Genomic DNA, 21,838 nt, shown 5'->3' with positions numbered 1-21,838 from the left:
AACCCAACAGAAGGAATTTAAAGGAGTAAGAATTTACTGTGGCTCGTAGTTCGAGAGGGTACAGTTCAGTCACGGTGGGGAAGGTGTGGCCGCAGGAGCAGCGTGGTCAGAGGCAGGAGCATAAGGCAGCTTGTTAGGGTTACAGACCAGGAGGCAGAGAGCTTAGGCTAGAAGTGGAGCTAGCCACGTCTCTGTCCTGCCTCCCAGCCATCCATCCACTTCCTGAACTAGGTTCCACCACCACTCAGCGGTTCTACACCCTCCCCAGACAGGTGACCAAGGGTTCAAACAGGAGCCTGTGGGGATCATTTCACATTCAAACAATAACGAGTTTGTTTAGCATTTGGAGTCATCACAAGACTTCAGGTCTGGAGGTAACATGCTGTTTCTTACCTTGTTCTTATTATCTGTTCCCCGGCACCTGGCTCAATATAAATAAATACTTATATGGGGGTTGTTTCTTGTGCCTGTGATCACTGAAGCTCTCTGCCTACCTTTATCACAGTTGTCTGTACCCAGAAGCTAATGCTTACATTTCATAACCTGACCCAGGAGTATATTCAGGTTCGGAGGGAGTGTTTTCATTGTCTGTGCTTTCGTGTAGGGTGCTGGGCTCGCAATAGCCCCTCTTATAAGCAAATCATAGATATTTGCTGTACAAAGCCAACCAAAGCCTTCCTCCTGTGCTGCGAGGAAAAGAGGCACTCACTGAATTGGTCCTTGTTCAGCTTCATGGGCACCAAATTTACATCAAGGGCCGCCTTCCTTCAGGTGCTCCCAGGAACAGTTGGGGACACTTTCTCAAAGTCCCTGCCCTGCTGCTGAGAAGTGGGAACACCGTCTCCTGCTGTTGAGAAATTTGACCAAGTCTGTGAGACAGAAATCAGAGGAGCATAGACGTGTGTCCTTGTCTCTCTTTAAGTTGTCAGTTTTAAAATAATTCATATTTTGGAATGATTTTGACAACAAGGAGTTGATAACTAATAAGCCACAATTGAAAGATGAAGCAACTCCTTCTGAATACAAAACCAATTTTGTTTCCTCATAGCTGGGGCATTTTAGAAATCTCAGACATTTTGTCAGTAGATGCTACTCCTAAGTAATTGCTTCTTAGTTTGTTTACCCAACAGCTAAGATAAGCCTGACTTTTTTTTTTTTCTTTTTCTTTTGGCAGCTAACTTATTAAACTCTCCGTGGATTTTAATTTTCTCGTGTTTATGATTGCTTTGCTTGTTGAATTTAATTTAAGGTTGAAGTTATTGCCCTGTGGATGTAAATGCAGTGATATCAGATTCTAGAATTCTAAGGGAATGACATGGTCCATCAGAAACAGTAACTGTTGTTTAAGAAAAGGGGGGATGATGTAAATCTCACAAGGAGTATACCAAATTGGTAAGCCAATGCTTTTGATTAAATAGTAAGTTGGCAGAATTATTCATGACAACTAAATCCTCCAGATGTGGGGGAAGTTTTTTTTTTTTTTAAAAAAAAAATATATAAAAGATCCCCATGGCCTCACCTCCTGGTTGAACCTCCCTCAATCTATTTCCCTGTTTGCATCAGATTCTAATTACCAGTGGCCGCAGCTGTGTGGGTGTGGTCTCCTTCCCTGTCCCCCCCCCAGGTCTCCATCCCTCCGGCTGTTCTGTATTGCCCTCCTGCACGTCTTTAAACATCTAACGGATTAATAGATACTGTATGGTTACTTGTCTGGTACTGTTTTTCACATAAACAGTATGGTTGCTTGTATTGTACTGTTTTTCACAGAAACAGTATCTCTGGAAACTTGCTCTTTTTCAAAAAAAAAAACTGTGGGTTTTTTTTTTTTTAATATGATTTCCCTGGTTTCATCCTCCCCGTTCTTCCTTTTAAACCACTGTGCATTACTTCAGCACACACAGGAAAGGGGGAAACAGAGTGTGCACAGGGAAGTTCTAACGGTGTTCAGGTGAGCTTGTTCTGACGCTTTTTATAATAGCATGTGCTTGTGTGTGGGCATTGTGTGAAAGTCAAAGGACAACTCCACCTCTCTCGTGTGGGTCCCAGGGTTTGAACTCAGTTCATCAGGCTTGGCAGCAAGCGTCTATTCGCTAAGCCAACTCACCCTTCTACCATCTAGTCTTTAATTGCTTTCCCAACTGCTTGTACTTACGCAGTGGTTTCTGAACTGTGTTTAAGTATCTTTAACGGGAAATTTTTATATTCATAGATTGTGTGCCTAGGTCTTGGGATAGTATTTATTTCAAATATATGTATTTTAATTTTGCCTGAAAGCAAATTGGTTATTCCGGGTGTACCGAGAGACAGTTCTCAGATCTGGTAAAGACTTCAGCCTCTCTGCCCCTGTTAACGTCTGTAACAATTGATGCCAGTATTTTATTTAGTGAGACATAGTTCCCTTAAGTAAAATGTCCCCTTTGTAAGTATTTATGAATTCTAATAAAGGCAGAGTTTTGTCATCTGTCACCAGTTAGGATACGGCTTACTTCCAGCACCTCCCAAAGCACCCTATTTATCAGCCTTCTTTCTGCTGTCCTAGCCTCTGCCAGCCATTGATCTGACCTTTGACCCTACAGTTCAACTTTTATAGAATACAGCGATACAGTATCCCCTGCCCACACACCATATTGTTTTAAGTTTAGCATAATGGTTTTGTAATTCTCCTTGTAATACCACTCCCCGCCACACCCCATTTCCCTTGGGAGAAGGGTCTCAGCAGGTAGCCCAGGAAGTCCTGTGAGCTCACTGCCCTGCCTCAGCCTCTTGAATGCTGTATCCCTCCATGTAATGCTCATTCCTCTTTATTGATAAGTAGTGGCCGTATATTTTTCAGAGGACTCCAGTGGGTGTGGCCGAACAGCAATGAAGAACGGTGAGCTATCATAACTCTGGCATATGGTTTAATTGTTCTCTTCTGTGAATACCTCAACACTATGAAAAGATGTATGTGTTGGGGGGTTCAGTTCATAATCCTGTTGATGTTTAGGGCTTCTCTGACTTCAGAATATAAAAGCATGCATTAAAAATTATTATGTCTGCTGTGTGAGAGTAGAGCCATGTTCTGTCTTAGTCTACTAATTTGTGGCTTTGTTCTAGCAACACAGTATTTCAGTTGGAAGTCAGAGGCCATGATATCAACGGGACTCTGTGATGAGGCCTCCCTCCTGAGATTGCCGCCACCTAACACCAACCCCCCCCGCCCCCCCCCCCCGTATCTTTACGTCCTCCTCCTTCTTGTGCTAGTTTGAATGAATTTGGCCCCCATAATCTCATGCAGAGTGGCACTATTAGGAAGTGTGGCTTTGTTGGAGTGGGTATGGCCTTGTTGGAGGAAGTGCATCACTGTGGGGTGGGCTTTGAAGTTTCCTATGCTCAGGATACTGCCCAGTATCTTAGTTGACTTCCTGTTGCCTGCAAGATGTAGGTGGACTCTCAACTCGAGCACATCTGCCTGAGTCCTGCCACGCTCTTCACCATGATGATAACAGACTAAACCTCTGAACTGTGAGCCACCCCAATTAAATGTTTTCCTTTACAAGAGTTGCATGGTCATGGTGTCTCTTTTCAGCAATAAAAATCCTAACTTAGATACTTCTATATGGCTGAGTCTAAATTTCTTCTTCTAAGGGCAACTTCTTATTGGATTTTTTTTTTTTTGAGACAGGGTTTCTTTATGGTTTTTGGAGCCTGTCCTGGAACTAGCTCTTGTAGACCAGGCTGGTCTCGAACTCACAGAGATCCGCCTGCCTCTGCCTCCCGAGTGCTGGGCTTATTGGATGTTTTATAACAAGTCTTCAACAACCTTAACTTGAAATAGTGAAATTCAGAGGTACTGGGAATTAGGACTTCAAGTGATTTTTGTTTGTTTATGTTTGTTTGTTGAGATAGGGTCTCACCACGCAGACCTGGCTGGCCTGACTTGTCTGTAGACCAGGCTGGCCTTGAGTTTACAGAGGTTCATGTGCCTCTGCCTCCTGGGTGCTTTGCTAGGAAGATACAGCAGAGGCTCAAGAAGAAAATCAAACACCCAGATTTCCACACCCCAGCAGTCACCCAAGCACTTACAACGAGGTTTCTGGGTCACTGCTCTTGAGATATGTAGGAAGTTCTGCCTGTTGATTGGAAGCAAAGACTCAGAATCATCAAATTAGGCTCCAGTTACAGCCTTTCCACTTAATAGTGTGATCTTGGCCGTGACATATTAAAAAAAAAAAAGATTTATTTATTTATTATGCATTCAATGTTCTGCCTGCATGCCATAAGAGGGCATCAGATCTCATTATAGATGGTTGTGAGCCACCATGTGGTTGCTAGGAATTGAACCCAGGACCTCCAGTGGAGCAGCCAGTGCTCTTAACCTCTGAGCTGTCTCTCCAGCCCTGGCTATGATATTTAACCCATTTGAGCCCCAGATCTTCATCCACAGCCTGAGTACCATTGTCTCTATGTGGCTTTGCTGTCAGAATCGCTTTACCCCCCATATGAAGCTTTTATCACCCCGATGTAAAATGATATCAAGGTTGGCTGACAGTTGACAAAATGGCTTATATGATATCACTTTTATTTTAAAATGGCAGCGCAAATAGGATATCCTCAGTGAAGCTGGTATAGAGAAGTAGGTGGGCCATGTTAGCCCCACAGTAAAGCACTCGGACACTCCTGGAATTTTGAGCAAAGTGGAACAAAGGGCGTCTCCCTTGACCTTGATGTACATTTGGAAAAGCAGCCAGTGTCCTGGGAAGTAATCCCATCTGTAATGCTGTAGATGCCTGGCTGATCCTGCCTTTGACTCCTGGTGTAGGTCAGTGCTCATGATTGGCAGCAGCCACAGGTGGAAGTTCTTAGTTGTAGGCAACCCAAGCTCATCCCCTAGAGCGGAACTCTAGAATTCCCCGGGCCTGGCTCTCTTCTCAGACAGCAAATCAGCATCACCAGCATCATCATTTTGTGTTTGTATTTTTGTTTACGGGTGTTTTACCTGCATGTGTGTCTCTTCACCACCTGTGTGCCTGATGCCTTGCAGAGGCAGGAAAGGGGCATCAGATCCCTCGTAACTGGAGTTACAGGTAGTTGTGAGCCTCCACGTGGGTACCGAGAATCAAACCCAGGAGCCAGGACAGGGTGTTTTTGAAGCGGTGTCCACTTCAATCTCAGAAAAAACATCAGGAGAGGCTGCATTGTCTTTGAGCTCCCTTCATTGCCCTCGGGACTTCACTTTGTACCCAGCTATGTCTGAGACCTGAGATAGTCCCTCATGGAGCTGAGACAACAGGCCCGTGGGTTGATACGGATGCTGTAGGTAGCCCAGACTGTTCTCCGGGGGTCCCTGGCTTCACGTGATCTCCTCGAGGAAGAAATGAAGCTAGTCCACCCTGAGAGGCCGTAGGTCAGAGGAATGGTGTCACCTTCCTTTCATATGAGCACACCCCTCTTTGTAGGGGGTCTCATCGTTTTTAGGACATTTGTGGGGGTGGAGGACAGATGGTACCGATTTTCCAAGGATCTGGTACCTCTGATTAGCCGTTAAGTGTGTGTTCTGTATATGCGTGCATCTGTTCTTTTCTGTAGCCTTAAATGCTAAATCCTGGTTGTATAGGTAGGTTCTCTGGCTTGACTCAGATGGAAGAAGGATGCTGCAAGAAGGGAGGAGTGAGGATGTCAATTGTCATGGCAACAGCAGGTTTTTATAGTGGAACACTGCCTTTGTAACCCAAATCCATCACCTTTTTTGCTAACTACTGAAAACAGACCGGTACAAACTCAAGAAATTATAGTACCGTCTCTCAGTGGGGTTTTATTTGCTCTTTGGAATTGCCTGACAGTGATTTCAGTCCCTCCCTAGAATTCCAGAATCAGAAGACACCCTTTATTTACATACCTAGAGCTTTTGTAAAGTTAGGTGCTTATGACTTTGCGGGAATTATGATGTCATCCTATTCGATTCCCAGTCTGATCTGTAAGGCACTTAGCATGGGACAGGCAGACATTGTCTTCTGTGACACAGGCCCCTCCCCAGGAAAGTGTCCCGTTTCCCACTTTGTAGCTTTTGGTTTGACTTTATTTGTTTTTGCTGTCTGAACTTACATAGTCTTGCTTCTTCACCACCCATGAGGCTGAGATACCTAGAGTACCTCATTCCTGTCAGGCATTGTGTACACAAGTCCAAAACCACTGTTAGCTGCCTGAGACCTGCTACAAAAATCAAGCCCTGTGAGCTCCTTTGGGAGCTCTGGGGAGGGTTTTAGGGGCATGCGCAATGCAAGAAAACTCCATGCAAACAGGCAGTGCTTAACTAGGGAAACTAGAGGCTGGGTTTAGTGCCCAGGGAGAGGGCTTTTGTTGACAGACGCTTGGAACAGAGAAACTGAAACTTCTGAGGCTGAGAAGGGCGGACTGGGTGAGGATAAGAGGAGTAAATCTGTGCAAGTAACACTTGCAAGTAAAGACATGTGGACAAAGGGGCTTACTGTGTGAGTCACTGTGTCACACCGCAGCTTCCATGACAAGATTTTTAATTTTTTTCCCCTTGTCTCTCAAATGTTGTTTTATTTGGGTGGTGGTGCAGGGGCGGAAGGTATATACAAAGGGATTGGGGAATGAATGGGATCAAGATGCATGATGTAAAAGACACACAGAATAAATAAAAGAAAGCAAAAAAAAAGTATGATATATGTGTATGGATATGACATGGCAAAATACATTAATCTGTCCAATTATTATGCAGTGTGGTGGTTTTAATGAGAGTGGCCCCCATAGACTCATGTATTGGGATCCTTGGTCCCCAGTTGGTGAAACTGTGTGAGAAGAATTGGTGGGTGTGGCCTTGTTGGAGGAGGTGTGTCGCTAGGGTGGTCTTTGATGTTTCACAATCCCATGCCAGACCCAGTCTCTCTCCTTTGCCTCCAATTTGCAGATCCAGATGTAGCTCTCAGCTACTGCTCCAGTGCTATGCCTGTCTGCCTGCGGCCATGATCCCCGCTACCATGGTCATAGAGTCTAACCTTCTGGAACTATACACCCCCAATAGACTCTTCTCCAAGTTCCCTTGGCTGTAGTGTCTCTTTGTAACGATAAAAATGTAGTGAAGACATATAGTCATGTTCTAATACCCACCAGGAAAGAAGGAGAGAGACAGAAGGCACTACCAAGCTGTTCTTTTCCTCCCCTGGAGTCTTAGCGTATGGAGTTCCCTCCCCAAACCCATGCCTGGAGCTTTCTTGTTCTGGGATTCTTGGCCCTATTAGAAGAGAAGACAGAGAGTGTGTCCTTGGCAGGGATGTTGAGATGGGTGGTAGCCATGTGTCCCCAACATGTGACACAGAAGGGTGTCTTTTATGGCGCTGAGTTGAAGGATGAATTCCTTTGAACCCCTTAAGCTGGCTCCTTCCTGCTCCCTGTTGCCTGTTTGTCTCCTGGTCATCCCCTGCCTCCAAATCAGGAGAATAATAAATGGAGGTGACAGGCTCGAGTTCTTTCATATAGTACGTGAATGGATTGTCATCTTTGGAGCTTCATTCATAATGTCCCCAATGTGTGTCAGTCCCCTGTGATGTTCTAGGGATCCTTAAGTGATAAAACAAAGACCCCACTGTAATCTGGTGTTTGTTCCAGTGGGCTGAGGCAAGCAAACCAGACCCACAGGTGAAACCCATTCATGTTCAGTGGTAGTAATATATTAAAAAGTAAGCTATGCCATGGTGTCACACGCCTTTAATCCCAGTACTTGGGAGACAGAGGCAGGCGGATCTCTGTGAGTTTGAGGTCAGCCTGGTCTACAGAATGAGTTCTAGGACAGCCAGGGTGGTTATACAGAGAAACCTTGTCTTGAAAAACACAACAATAATAATAATAAATAGAAGATGGGGAGGCCCAGGTGGGGCTAGAGAGGAGCAATTAAAAATCAGAGACCCCAGGAAAGCTTTTTGTAGCTGAGACCCATGGAGGTGCCATGCAGGAAGAGCATCCCCGGATAGGGAGCAGTGAGTGCAGAAGCTCAGACACAGGCATCTGCTGTGTTCCAGGCACACTAGAGGGCATCATGGCTGGAGCCAGGTGGGCAGTGAGTTGACCAGAGACTCTTGGGACCCGAGAAGTTGTGGGGAAGCCAATTCCTGACTTGGTATTTTGCAGGCACAGCCTTGGCTGCTGGGTTGCAGAGTTGCGAACCCAGGGAGACCCGTAGGGCGTGGCTATAGTGACTTCGAATGACAGCCGAGGAGTTGGTGAATGGTCAGTGCTAAATCCAGCCGAGGCTAGAGCCAGTATACAGGGCTCCTGCCTGGTAAACCGAGGGATAGTGCGAGGCCAGGGCTTAGGAGACACTGTCCTCTTACAACTCTGTGAAACCATCTTAGCCCATCTTGAGCATCCAATTCCTCGGGGTAAGAGACAGCTATTTCCTCATGAGCATGTTGGAGTCTTGTGTATGCTGATGCTCAGGGCTCTTCCTCGACTCCCTTTCTCAACTCACAGCTGGCGCGTGTGCCCTTCCACCCGACCTGGGCCAGCCTCTCCTGAGCCGTCATACCCTTTTAACTTGTGGTTTAATCTCCCCCAACCCAGGATTGCTGTTTCCACTGCAAAGTGGATGTGCAGGGCATCGAAAACGGGGGAGAGCGAGGAAGAAAGGGAGACATACATTGAGAGTTTCACACACAGATATTAATATAATATTGAGTTCACACCTTCCAACAAGCCAGCAAGGTCTGTCTTTCCAGAGCTCCGTGTTTAAGTACACCAAACAATTAGTTAAGGCCTTGGCTCTGGTTTTGATTTAAATACGTCTAATTAGGGAAGGCGTGTGCCCTGATTTCCATATTTTAAATCTTATCTTCTCTCTGCTTTTGGCTCGTCGAAAATATTTGTTCAGAGATGCTAATTGGTATTTTTGCTTAGGTCTGCTTGAAGAATAAGTGGGTTTCTTGTTGTTAAAGCAGGTTTCTTTAATGTTCTAAGGAAAATTTCCCTCCTTTTTATTGTTGGTGGTGGTGTGATTTTTCAAGCAAATTAAATACACACGGCAGTAATCGCAACCTGGTGATCCACAGGTCAGTGTTCACAAGGCGGTCACCACCCTGTTGTCTACTAAGTTTATTTACTTTTATGTTTTTATGGTTTATTTTTATTTATGGGTGTGTGTTGGGTTGCATGTGAAAGCAGTGGCCACAGAGGTCCGAAGAGGGCATCCGATCCCTGGCACCTGCAGTTAGAGCCAGCTGTAAGACCTGAGCATGGGTTCTAGGAATCGAACCTATGTCCTCTGGAAGAACGGCACATGCTGTTAGAGGCTGACCCTTCTCTCCAGCCCCTGCTGCTACAGTTAAACGCTTCCTCTACCCATTGGATCGGCAGAAAGGCTCAATCCTCGCATAGCTTTCCTCTGTCAGAAAATCTCTGCCTGTGACAGGTTTATCGAGACAGTTTTGATTTCATGGGAGTGGCTGTGTCCTTTATAGTTAGAGCTGGCTTTATAGGTTGAGAGTTCCCCAGGACATCTGTTGACATCCAGACCTCCAGTGTCTCACAACGGGACCTTATTTGGATGCCAAGTCTTTGTAGAGTAGCTGAGTTAAAAGTAGATTTGCAGAATAGAGTGGAACCCAGTAGTACTGATGTCCTTGTGAAAAGCGTCATTTGGACATAGTGTCAGGCACGCACCCAGGGACATGGCACAGAGACCAGGCCGTGAAGACCAAGGGTTTGGACAGTGAGTCTACTTACCAGCCAAGGAGTGCATGCCTCAGACAGCCACGAAGAGAGGAATCAGTGTCTGACGTCTTCAGAGGCGCTCAGCCTTCTCTCTTCTTTGATCTTGGGCCAAGCCTCCAGCGCTGTGAGCAAGGAATTTCTGCTGACTTAAACCACAGAGTTTGTGGAACTTCAGAGCAGCTTTAGGAAACAGATATGGCCAACTACAGTGGTGCCTTGTTTTCATTATTTTTTATTATTGTGTGTGCAGGATTTGTGGACTGGGGAGGTGTTTGTACCATAGGACATTTGTGGAAGAGGGCAGAGGACAACGTTGTGGGGTCAGTTCTCTTCTTCCCCCTCTGTGTGGATTCTAGGGACGAACTGGGTTCCCTGGTATATGCAAACCAACCTTTGCTCGCTGACCCAGTGAACTAAAGGCATACCAGTACCTGGCCCCACTACAGGCAGACATGGAAGCAACACCGATAGCCGGGCGGTTCTTGGTTGGCAGACGTCTCTCTGTGGCCGCTCCATTGCAGCTGTATGATTCACCATCTGAGCAAATACAGCATTTTGATTTGCTGTTGTAGATTCATGAACCCCAGGGATATGTTCATGGATGGCTCCGGTTTGCAACATACGAGTATGGAAATTAGAAAGCAGCTTACTCCTGATGAGATGGATTTTTTAAAGGTGCTTGCTGATAATCCTGATGACCGAGTTTGATTCCCAGAAGCCAGATTCCAGAGTGGAAGGAGAGAACTGACTTCTGAAAGTCGTCCCGTGATTTCCACTTATGTGCTGTGGAGAGCACACCCACCAGCCAATACTTACACACATAAACATACATACATATACAATGTACACACACATGCATGCATACATACATATACACACATACATATACCTACGTACACACGCATGCATGCATACGTACATATGCACGCATACACACACAAGTCAACAAAATTTAAAATAAATGTCTAATCTTGGATTCGTTGAGAGAGGAGGAGGGAGGGGGATGCGTCTTAGACTTCAGATCTGAGTTCAAATCCAGTCTTTATAACAATTCCACAAAGCTAAGCAGCCCCACTCCTGTGTCTCATGAATTGGGTTAGTTGTTGTCGGACAATGAAAATTTTTAATAAATTAGTAATTTTATGTTTTGAAAAGCTTTAATATATGTATAATTACGGTACTATACAACACTCCCAGTCACAGTGTATAATTGAATGGGCTTTAATATGTTCATAAAGAAGCTAGGCAGTCACCATACCATCAATTTTAGAAAATTTGTATCACCCCAAAAAGATAACCAGTAGCCATCCTCCCTCCCTCCTCAAAACCCCCAGCCCTGGCAGCTGGCAGCAAGCCGACAGCCTACTTCCTGTCTCTAGGATTTGCCTGTTCTGTACGCTTTCCCAAAGTGAAATCATAGATTTTGTGACCTTTATATTCTGTAGTATAAAGATGTTTTCAAGGCTCATCTACGTTGTAACATGAACCAGGTCATTGCTGCCTGTTTGGATGAATAATATTCTGAGAGTTTCCGATCACATTTTACCATCATTGGGATAATGCTCCGTGAACACTTGGCCAGCAAGTGTCAGTGAACTTCTCTACTCTTTACCCTTGGGTCTATAACTAGGAGTGGAATTGCCAGGTCTTATGGGAATGCAGGGTTTAGCCTTTTGTGGGCCTTCCAGGGTTTTCCAGAATGCACACCCACGTACATTTCCACCAGGACTGTATGTGAATTCCATGTTTCCCAGTCAGTCACTTTTGTCTGATGAGCGGTATGGAGTGGCAATTCTGTTTTGAATTAAAAATTTTCCCTGAAAGTTGTTGCTGTATTCACCTTACATGTTACTAGGTAAAATAGCCTTGACTTGGAGGCTATGCAATTAACAATCTGGGGTTACAATTAGCACCCTTGCTCCCCTTTATTACTTCCAGCCACATCTTGAAGCTCTTTGTCCAGGTCGGAATAACTGTTGTAAGTTTAATCACTTGTCTTCTATTCTCCTGATACCACACGAGAGCAGGCACCTGGAGCTCCGTGGGCCTTCCCACCCCGGGGTTCAGGACTGGAAGCTTTGAGGGCAGCGGCTAGCCCAGTACACCTAGTACGAATGCCCATCCCGTGTCATCCTAGACAAGCGGACAGGATATTTGCTCCTGGTTTTCCCAAGGGGTGCCTGCTGCTTTGTGGGTATGATAGTAAGATTCAAACATCTCACTGCCGGAGCCAGCTGGAAGTCAAGACAGAACCCATGCCCTCATCGGAGAAACGCTGAACAATACCGTGAATCCCCTCCTAAAGAACAAGTGCCTGAACAAACACTCAGCATTCAGAGCCAGACAGAAAGTTGGAATGAATGACCAACTTGGAGTCAGGCTCCATCCGGTACTGCATGGCAGCTTGAGCAAGCTGCTTGTGGCTCCTGGAACCTTGGTGGCAGTGCCCAGTCCCACAGTGAGATGGGAGATGCCCAGCTCATAGCAGGCACCCAGAAGATGCCCCTTCTCTTTCCTTACATAGCTCTGCTGTTAGCGTCTGATACTTTTCTCTACCAAGTCATTCCAGCTCCAGGTATGGCGGGACACAGGATTCACGGTATTGTTTAGATATCTTCCCTCTGCAGAGAAACAGTGAGCTCTTGGCAAAGCCTAGTACTGGTGGAAATGGATATTGCAATTTGGTAGCTGTGATTGACACCTGTTTGCTAAACAGCGATTCAGCCTTAAGAAAGCTCACCTAGAAGAAGGGAAAATGGAAGAGTCCTAAGAACAGTTGTATCCTCTTTGCCAGGTATTTATTTGTTTAAAAAAATCAGCTTTGCTAAGTCCCAGCCTAATGTTTTAAAATAAAATGTTGACAAGCTTTGGCCTAAGAATTCAGACAACCCTATATGAAACTCAAGTGTCAGTGTACACGAATGTGTCAGGCCCTTTCTGTAGCCTCTTTGCCTTGATTTTTATTTTCTTTAAAGAAAACTCTAGTCTTTTGGTCACTGGGTCTTTTTTTAGCCCTGCAAGGAAGTCATAGTAACAGGCTCCATGTCTGATTGGGTTCCATGGCAACAAAGGGTTGTGACTTTATTAAAAGAGAGCCGAGCTTGCCAAGAAAGATGAAAATCAGGACATGGAAGATGACCAAAGAAATGGCATGTGTCTCCAGGACCATATGCCCAGGGATGGAAGAGGTTTCTCCATGCGGTCTCTGTTACAGACATGAATCCCACCGGGTTGCCACCAAGGTCTCAGAGATGAGGGCCCTTTCTGTAAAACTCATTTTCATCTTTGCATTCTCGTTCATTCATTCATTCATCTTATTTTTTGAATCTCTTGATATATTAAGAATAGAAAAATCAAAACAGTTCCGTGAAGAGCCTCCCCAGAAAGGATTCTGGCTTTAAAGGTAGAAAAGGGAATCTGCAGCGCTCCTTTTGGAACTGTCTTACAGCTGTAAACTGTGCGGCCGTGTGGGAGGGCCCATTAGAGGCAATTACAAGTGGATCCAGCTCTCCTCGAGTCAAAGCTTGCTCTGTGATTTCCAAACTGGGGGTGGGGGCGGGGCGGAGCTCATCCTCGTTCCTCCGTTAAAAATGCCCATCCCAGGCCCAGGGCCTAGAGTCTGCCCGGGAGTCGCCTTCATTTTTCTCTGCACCACGAGGGGCTGGCAGCTGCTAGCACCGGAGTGTGGCGATTAGAGCCTTTGGGCTGACAGCACTCGGGGCTCACCGAGGAAACGGGTGACTCCGGGGGTGAGTCAGCCCGCGCGCCTCACCTTGGTGCACTTTGCCAGGTTGCTGGTGCCCATCCCCCCCCAGCCCTACCACCCCCACCCCGTGCTGATACTGAAAGTGAAAGAAATGGGAGGGGCGGGTTCAAGGCGGGCAGCGTCACCCAGTCTCTCAGCCGTGAAGCACGTTCTGACCTGCACCCTGAACACAGGCTTCGTCAGGCACGCCCCCACAGCAGCCTCATGGTGACTCAAACTTCACAGATACTCGGGCCCTGGTGATGACACGGGGCAGGTAGTATTGGTCTGTGAGAAAAGAATTAGCTCACCAGGCCCCGGGTCTCCCAGCCTTAATCAGTCCTTGGGGAAATTATGTAACTCAGTCGGGCCTGGTTTCCTTTCTCACAATGAGTCTGACCTGAATTGATGCTTCCCAGACTTCCCTGTGCAGAGCAACCTGGGCTCCATCTGAAGACACAGAACCTATCAGAAATTCTGATTCACTGCCTGGGGGTGGGGCAAGGGGTGGACCGGCCCCAGGGGATCTTAGGAGTGGACGTTCTAGAATTGCTGCTCAGTGATGTCAAACCATAGTGGAATCAAAACCAGGGTGGTGCTGGCGGGAGAAGGGAAGCTGTTAGGGGCAGATTCCCATTGGCCACGATTAGGCGATGGCGGCCACGCACAGAAACAGGGCCCCACTTCCTTTCCCATACTCAGCTCTCCCTTCTCCGCGCCTGCCCCCACCTCTCTAAGGACCTCCGAGGGGGGGAGTTAATGAGAGGCCCATCCCATTTGCCCACACCGCCACCCAGCAGACCTCCTGAGTAAAACTAACTTCAAGTTCAGACACTCATGGTTAGCGTAAAGACCCACTGCAGCCTCTTAAATTGTGGAAGTACTCGTAACCGAACCAGGGTCCTCAGAGGGCAGCTGGGTCTCCTAAGAATCCGAGTTTACTGGTTACATCATTGACAGCTAAAGCAAACACATTTCAGTGTGTGTCCTCTGCGCTCTGTTTGTGCCTGGGTTTTGTGTGTCCTGCTGAGCCTTAAGTGAAGTACTCAGTTTAGTATCTGAATAAGCCTGAATTCTAAAGGCTCATCTTTCCCCTTATGAGCTTAACTGAAAAAGTGTAAGTTAAGAGGGTTGAGAGATGGCTCAGAGGCTAAGAGCACCGGGCTGCTCTTCCAGATGGGCCCCGGTTTAATTCCCAGCACCTGCATGGTGTCTCACAACCACCTGTCACTCCAGTTCCAAAGGATCTGGCGCCCTCTTCTGGCCTCCCTGGGCACTGCATGCAAGTGGTGCACAAACACATGGGGGCAAAACATCCATATACATAAAATAAAAATAAAGATTATTTTTAAATGAAAGTTTATTGGAAACAATAAATTCCATAGTACCAAAGGTCTAAAGGTGAAAACTAAAGGCTCTGCTCCCTTCCGTCCCACACCCCTACCCCACCCCCCCCCCCCCGGGATAGTGAGGTTATATTTGCTGTGCATCTTCATAGACACAGGCTCTGTGCAAATGCATTGTTATCTGACCAGTTCTCCATGACATACACACTGTTCGAGTTCTTTCCGGGATGTGGCGGGTTCTTGTTTTTCCTGTGTGTGTTTGAACTTATAATATTATATTTCAAATCTCTGTCCTTTTTTTCTGTAGCCTCATGTGCTTAAAACAATCTTGTGTGTGTGTCGAAGATGAGACCCAGGGCTTGTATATGTTAGAAAGGTACTGAGCTACCAAGCTACAGCTTCCAACACCCCCCCCCACACACACACCCGCTCTCCCACCCCCAACTGCCCAAATAAATGGATAAATTATTAAGTAAAAGTGTTTGGGCCAAGAATAGGTACAAATCATTGTCCTCCCAAAGCTGGGCCATCTTTGTTTCTTTGTTTGTTTGATTGATTGATTGATTGCTTTGATTTGATTTGATTTGATTTTTGAGACTGGGTCTTTCTTTGTGTAGGGTTGACTGTCTTGGAACTTGCTGTGTAGACCAGGCTGGCCTTGGACTCACAGAGATTCGTCTGCCTCTGCTTTCTGAGTGCTGGGATTAAAGGTGTATGCCCGGCGCTGGTGCCATCTTTTACCTCGAGCCTGATCCCCCAGTTTGGTTGCTCCGAGGCAGGCAAACAGCTGCCTGTCCCTCTCTGTGCCCTGAGGCTTCACCAAAAGACCCCCTGGCTTCAAAGAATGAAGTGAGCTCTTGGTGAAAAAGGGAATTGAGTCTTTCCCTGCAGTGTTCTGAGGGAGAGAAAACAACCTTGAAGCTGGTAGCTACATGAATTTGCTGAGGGCTTGAGGTCATAGAGTTCACAGAGGCCTTAGCCTTGTTTTGTGGAACTGAATTTGCATATACTGATGGTGGACTTGGTTTTGTTGTTGTTGCTGTTTTGTTTTTTGTTCTTTTGTTTTTTGGGTTTCTCTGTAGCTTTGGAGCCTGTCCTGGAGCTCACTCTGTAGACTAGGCTGGCCTTGAACTCACAGAGATCTGCTTGCCTCTGCCTCCCAAGTGCTGGGATTAAAGGTGTGCGCCACCACCGCCCAGCCTGCTGGTGGACTTGTTTGTTGTTGTTTCAGCGTCCAGCTGCTATGGCTTCTGGTGGGCTTTCATCCTGATGCACTCGAGTTGAAAGGGCCATCCTGTGAAAATGTGTTTACTGCATCTTGCCCGAGTGGAGCAACACAGCCCACTGCACAGAGGTGCTCCCGCTTGCTCTCGTGGACACACGGCTGACGGGCTCTGCCATTGCCTGCCATCACAAGGGCATCTCAAACCCTGCGTCACTGGCCCAGGAAAGGATTTGAAATTTGGAGACACGGTCTCTACTGAACGTACCTTTCTTCCGTACTACCGTAAAGTTTAAAATTTGTACGTCAGACCTCCTGTGTCAGAGCAAGGGCCATCAATAGTTTAAATGTGTTTGTTTGCATTAAAAATTAAATTCGTATTGAAAATTAGCTGAATAACCCTGACCTCCTCCAAAAAGCATGCATTTCTTATAGAGTGAGTGTTCTATTGACTTAACATTTGCTTGAGGTGAGACCTATTTGCCGACATTTATTATTTAGCGCGTTTTAGACCTTGATTTGAACTAAGACAGAAAGAGACGGTAACATGAGTCTTCCTAAATATTACACTAGACTTTATTATACCGGCAAAATTCTCTTCTCTAAACCCCAGTGCCCTTTTCTCCCCACCCCCAAACAGTTAGATCAATACCTCTGAAACCGCACAGCAATTTTGGGATCTTTGCCTTCGTTATTTAACGTTAAGGGCAGGAAACTCCCGGCTCCCTTGGACCATCCTGGCCCGAGCTTTCCTTATGACTTGTGGCAATTCAAATATTTGAGAATCCGCGCATACAAGGAAGGTCAAAAGGGATTTAAAGATGGGTGACCTGCAGCAGGAGAGCTTGTAACCTGCCGCGTGGGTTAAGAACTCAAATTATAAAACAAAGCACTGTGTGGTCACAAAAGGGCAGTGGGGAAATATGAGATGTCTTCCGTCTGCTGTGTCATTAAGTCCTTTCCTGAGCTCGTTAAATCCCGAGAGAAATTTCCTTACGCCAAAGCAGAATCTCAAAAAGGTTAATTCACTTGCCCAGGGTCTCGTAGTTACAAGAGGCAGAGCTGGGGCTCCGCTTGAGTGGTTAAGGCTGACCCTTGAACTCTATGCCCATCCTCGGAGTAAGGGGCTCAGGTACTGTTCCTGCTGGCTCCCGTCTCTAGCACTCACCGTGACACCCGTGCTTAAGTGTCTAGGGACCCTCAAGTTCACGTCTGATGCCGCACCCTCCAGCTCACGCTCCACTAGCCTACTGTATGTACGGATGATCTTAAGCCGCCAAGGGACTGGAAACAGGAATGATTTTGTCCCGCCTCTGCCTCTCTACCTCCGCCCCCCCACACACACACACACTCAGCTACTCAGATTCTGCCATCTCTTCATAGATGCTAATGCTGTCCCCTGGAGCCAGGGTACTATCATCTCATTTTGACCACCCCAGCCTCCAGTCTTCTGTACCAATGTGGGCTTTCATTTCATTTCTAAAAACCACCAAGCATTTTCCATCTTGATTCCAAGGGTTTGTAGGCTGCCAGGGGTCTGGCAGCTGGGCTCAGCTTGATTTAAGTGGGAACATACAGGGTCTGATCCGTATGGGGGCTATGGCCTCCATCCTTCCGCCATTTCTGTTTCTTGGACCATGCTTTCTCCAAACTTCTATTTCTTGACAAGCAACTTTGGAGGACCCAATCTGCCTTTCTGATGTAGGAAGACAAGAAGCCCAGCTCCTTCCCCCTTTGGCACCTCTTCCCTGAGGCTCCCTTAGCACCAAGTATACCTGTCTCTTCCTCTCTGGCCACTAGACAAGAAGTGTGCTGTACCCCTTTGCTTCTCCAGGTGTGCCTGTCACTCAAGGCATCCGGAGCATCTGTCTTGGGAAAAAAGTCAACAGAGGAAGGGGTCTCCTGACTCCTCATGTGGCCTCCACACCAGTTCCACTTTTTCCCTCCCTCTTGGCTGAGTGACCGCTTCACAACTGACTCTGTGTGTGTGTGTGTGTGTGTGTGTGTGTGTGTGTGTGTGTGTGTGTATGTCTGTGTGTGTTCATTCTGCTACTTGGATTTGTTAAACTGAGGTCTTGCTCGTGCGGGCACATAGGTGTGGCAGCCAGGCTGAGTGTGAACCGTCCTGCACTCCCAGAGTTGTGCCACAGCCTGCATCTGCCCTGGTGGGCCTCCCTGCAGAGACAGAGTGCGATGGCTCGGCCCTCAGCACAAAGAGCCCATTTGTATAGCTGAATGCATCCCATTATTGCTGACAGTTGTTCTGGGCACAGCACAGGGCGTGGAGTTTCCCCCGAGACAAACAAGGGAATATCCAGAGATAGTGCGAGTTGATCTCCTCCAAAGTCCAGGGTGAGTCAGCCCCAGGTGCCGTGGAGAGTATCAGCCTGCCTGCACACAGTCGGCCGGCTGCCGTGGGCAGGATGGTGAGAGCCTCCACCGTGGTTTATTCTGGAGTTGGTGAGTCTTTTACAGCCCCTGTGTGTAAATATGTATTGCTGGGCCCTTTGTAATTAATAACCTGCCAGATGCTTGGGAGAAATACAAATTTCTTTGTTCTAACTAGTTGTCTTTGGGCTTTCTCAAATCCCTCTCTAATTTCCCAAGTGGGTTTCTAGGCATTTAAACACCCGAACTCCTAGTGAATTGCCCAATTCATGCACTGTTCTTTCCTTTTAGAAGCGTAAGTTCAGTGAGTGTGTTTAAGGGGAGTAACATGCCAGGGGTGGAGTGTGGGAACTCCAGTAAAAAGAAAAATCAGTGCCCCCCCTCCCTACTCCCCTCTTGCCTGTGGGTCTGACAGGCTCAGAGCCTCAGAGCTGGCATCGAACTTCCTGCTTTGACAACCCCAGTGGCCACCTTCATTCCACTTTCCCTGGAAGCTTGAACTTCCATATAACTGTCTTGGTGACACCTCAAGTCACCACAGGCAAGAAGGGTGTGGGGGACACTGCCCTATGAGTGGGGAGAGAGAGGAAGCAGACTGGGGTGGGTGGGTGCAGCGTGCCTTTGAATCCCGGCTCCCTCGCCCATCCTGGGACTTCCGTGGTTAGATGTGGTGTGTTGTGATATGGGGCCCTCCGCAGAGATGCAGGATCTAGGATGTGAGCATCCTACCCTGGAACTGCTGCTGTTACAGGAAATCAGTATTTATGTGGCTGTGTGTGGCTGTTGTGGAAGACTTTAAAAAGTGGTGTTTCTTTTATTCGTTAGATATTAAAATATCTTTTTATTTTCTTTTTTGTTTGTTTGTTTATTTGTTTAGAGACAGGGTTTCTCTGTGTAGCCCTGGCTGTCCTTGAACTCTGCTTTGTAACTAGGCTGTCTTGGAATTTAGAGCCTGCCTCTGCCTCCTCAGTGCTGGGATTAAAAGCCTGTGCCACCACTGTCTGGCAGTATTAAAATATTTCACTACATTTAACTACAGTCTTTTTTTTCTGGTGGGCTCTTCATCAAAGGTTTAAGTAGAACGTCTTTTAAAAGGGTATGTTCTTAGTAGCTATTCTCTGGTCTTTCAAAACTGCAAGAACTGGGATTGTAGGAGGGAGGGAAAAGTTAGAGATGTTGGCTCCTTAAATCTCGGACATTAAAGGATCTGATGGTTCCAGCAATGTATCCCATCGCCTCAGCATTGCGACGGGCACAGTTAGCCGCCATCTGCATGCGTGGTGTCAGTTGGAATGAAAGAGAAAGTGCCTCTTAGATCATGCTGCTTATGAAACAGTTTCAACTGCCACCCCACCCCACCCCACAACCTTCAGCCTGGACCATCCACAAAGATACAGTGTAGCCTTGTGAAGCCATTGATTGGCCTGGACTATCCACAAAGATACAGTGTAGCCTTGTGAAGCCATTGATTGGCCTGGACTTTCCACAAAGATACAGTGTAGCCTTGTGAAGCCATTGATTGGTGAGCAGACCATTCTGGGGGTGTCCTGTCCATGTTGCACCCCTTCCACCTTTACAACCCCTTTATTTCTTCTAACCAGTATGGGGGTTGGTGGGTTAGTTATGCTATCGGGGTTAGCCTTTCCCATGGCCAGGATCTTTCTTCTGACCGTGCCCTTTACTTGCCTGCGTGTGATCCGGTCAGGACCAAATGCAGAGTGGCCTAAGGGCCTTTAAATCCAGGTCACCATTTCAATTTTAATATTACACAGAGGTTAAGTCATATTAGAGATAATCATAGTAAGTGAATCAAGCCCATCTTAGACAGACACTTTCCATGCTTTCTTACTTATGGTTTCTGGATTTTATGTAGATATGTAAAATCATGTATGTATGTATGTATGTATGTATGTATGTATGTATGTATGGTACAGAAGTAAAACCAGGAATAAAGTAGGAGGGGCCATGGAGGGAATATGCACAGCAGGGGATCTATATCGTACTTGTATGAAAATGTCTTATGTTACACAATGCGAGATACAATGAAAACTGTTTTTACTTGTGATTTTTTTTTAAATGCTAAGAGGTGGCTATAGTGGCACACCTTCAATTCCAGCACTTGGGAGGCAGAGGAATGTGGGTCTATGTGGGTTCAAGCCCAGACTGGCTTATATAGTGAGCTCTATGTAGGCCATCCAGAGCTACATAATGAGACCCTGATGTGGGATCCCCCTCTGTATGCTGTGAATATGTTTTATTACCATTGGTTAATAAAGAAGATGCCTTGGCCTATGGCAGAGCAGAATAGAACAAGGCGGGAAATCCAAGCAGAGATAGAGGAGGAAAGAAGGCTGAGTCAGGCAGCTGCTGCTGTGCAGCTGCCCAGGGAACAAGAGGTAACAAACCACGAGCCTCGGGGTAAAATATAAAATGATAGAAATGGGTTAATTTAAGATGTAAGAGCTAGCTAGAAGTACATCTGAACCATCGGCCAGACAGTGTTGTAATTAATATAATTTCTGTATTATTATTCAGGTCTGGGGTGGCCAGGGAATGAAAGTGCAATCTCCGTTTATAAGACTCTGTCTCAAAAAAATAAAAAAGAAAGAAAGAAAACTTTAAAAAATAAAAGTAAAGTTCTAGGGACAGAACATAGGGGTTGGAAAAGGCCCTGTCCGCTCTATTACTTCATACGTGCTTAGTACTTCATTCCATAGTTTTTAAATGACTGTAAGGTATGAAATATTATGCAGCAGAGATAGTGCATTAAGGGAAAAGAAGGTGACATGCCTAGGAACCAGTGCCAGTCACAGGCATGCCCTGTGACTCTCCTTGACGGCGTGACGGTTTCACAGCCCCCCCCCCCAGCCCTAAGGTGCCAGCTCTCTCTAGAGACTCACGTTAATCATTATCCCACTCTATCTCATCATTTTTACCACCGATAGATTTATACACAGGGAGCTGGCATCTGACCTTGGTGGAGCTTCACTCGGGAGATGTTCTTGTTTGCCTGTTTGAGTTTTGTTTGTTTGGGTTGGGGAGCTGTGTTTTTGTCTTGGAAGGATTTCACTAGGTAGCTGTAGTGGCCAGACTCTCACTGTGTAGCCCAGGCTGCCTCAAACTGATGATGCTCCAGCCTCAGCTTAATGAGTACCTGGATGTGTTCTCTAACCTGCTTTATCTCACACTTAATCTATTAAATTAGCACATCTCTAGTCCCACGTTATTCCACTATGCAGGTGTGTCCGTATGATCTTATGTGTGTATGTCCACTCTATGTATGATCTTATGTGTGTATGCCCACTCCATGTATGATCTTATGTGTGTATGTCCACTCTATGTATGATCTTATGTGTGTATGTCCACTCTATGTATGATCTTATGTGTGTATGTCCACTCCATGTATGATCTTATGTGTGTATGTCCACT

General features: G+C 46.4%; 1 protein-coding gene across 6 annotated transcripts in view; it reads left to right on the top strand.

The window, feature by feature from the left end:
• Positions 1-21,838, top strand: part of Tmcc3 (transmembrane and coiled-coil domain family 3) — a 255,924-nt gene that overhangs the window by 195,618 nt on the left and 38,468 nt on the right. The window contains exon 1 of one of the 6 annotated variants that reach the window (XM_050145607.1): positions 18,343-18,481. The exons of the other annotated variants lie outside the window; for them this stretch is intronic. The gene's annotated coding sequence lies outside the window, so the exon portion shown is untranslated. Of the gene's footprint in view, positions 1-18,342; positions 18,482-21,838 lie in introns of those variants that run through there. 6 annotated transcript variants of the gene reach the window in all.

This window comes from Alexandromys fortis, unplaced genomic scaffold, assembly GCF_014885135.2.
Source record: "Alexandromys fortis isolate MF-2015 unplaced genomic scaffold, M_Fortis_MF-2015_v1.1 scaffold_50, whole genome shotgun sequence".
Lineage (NCBI taxonomy): Eukaryota > Metazoa > Chordata > Mammalia > Rodentia > Cricetidae > Alexandromys > Alexandromys fortis.
This window is presented reverse-complemented; position numbering and strand designations above follow the sequence as displayed.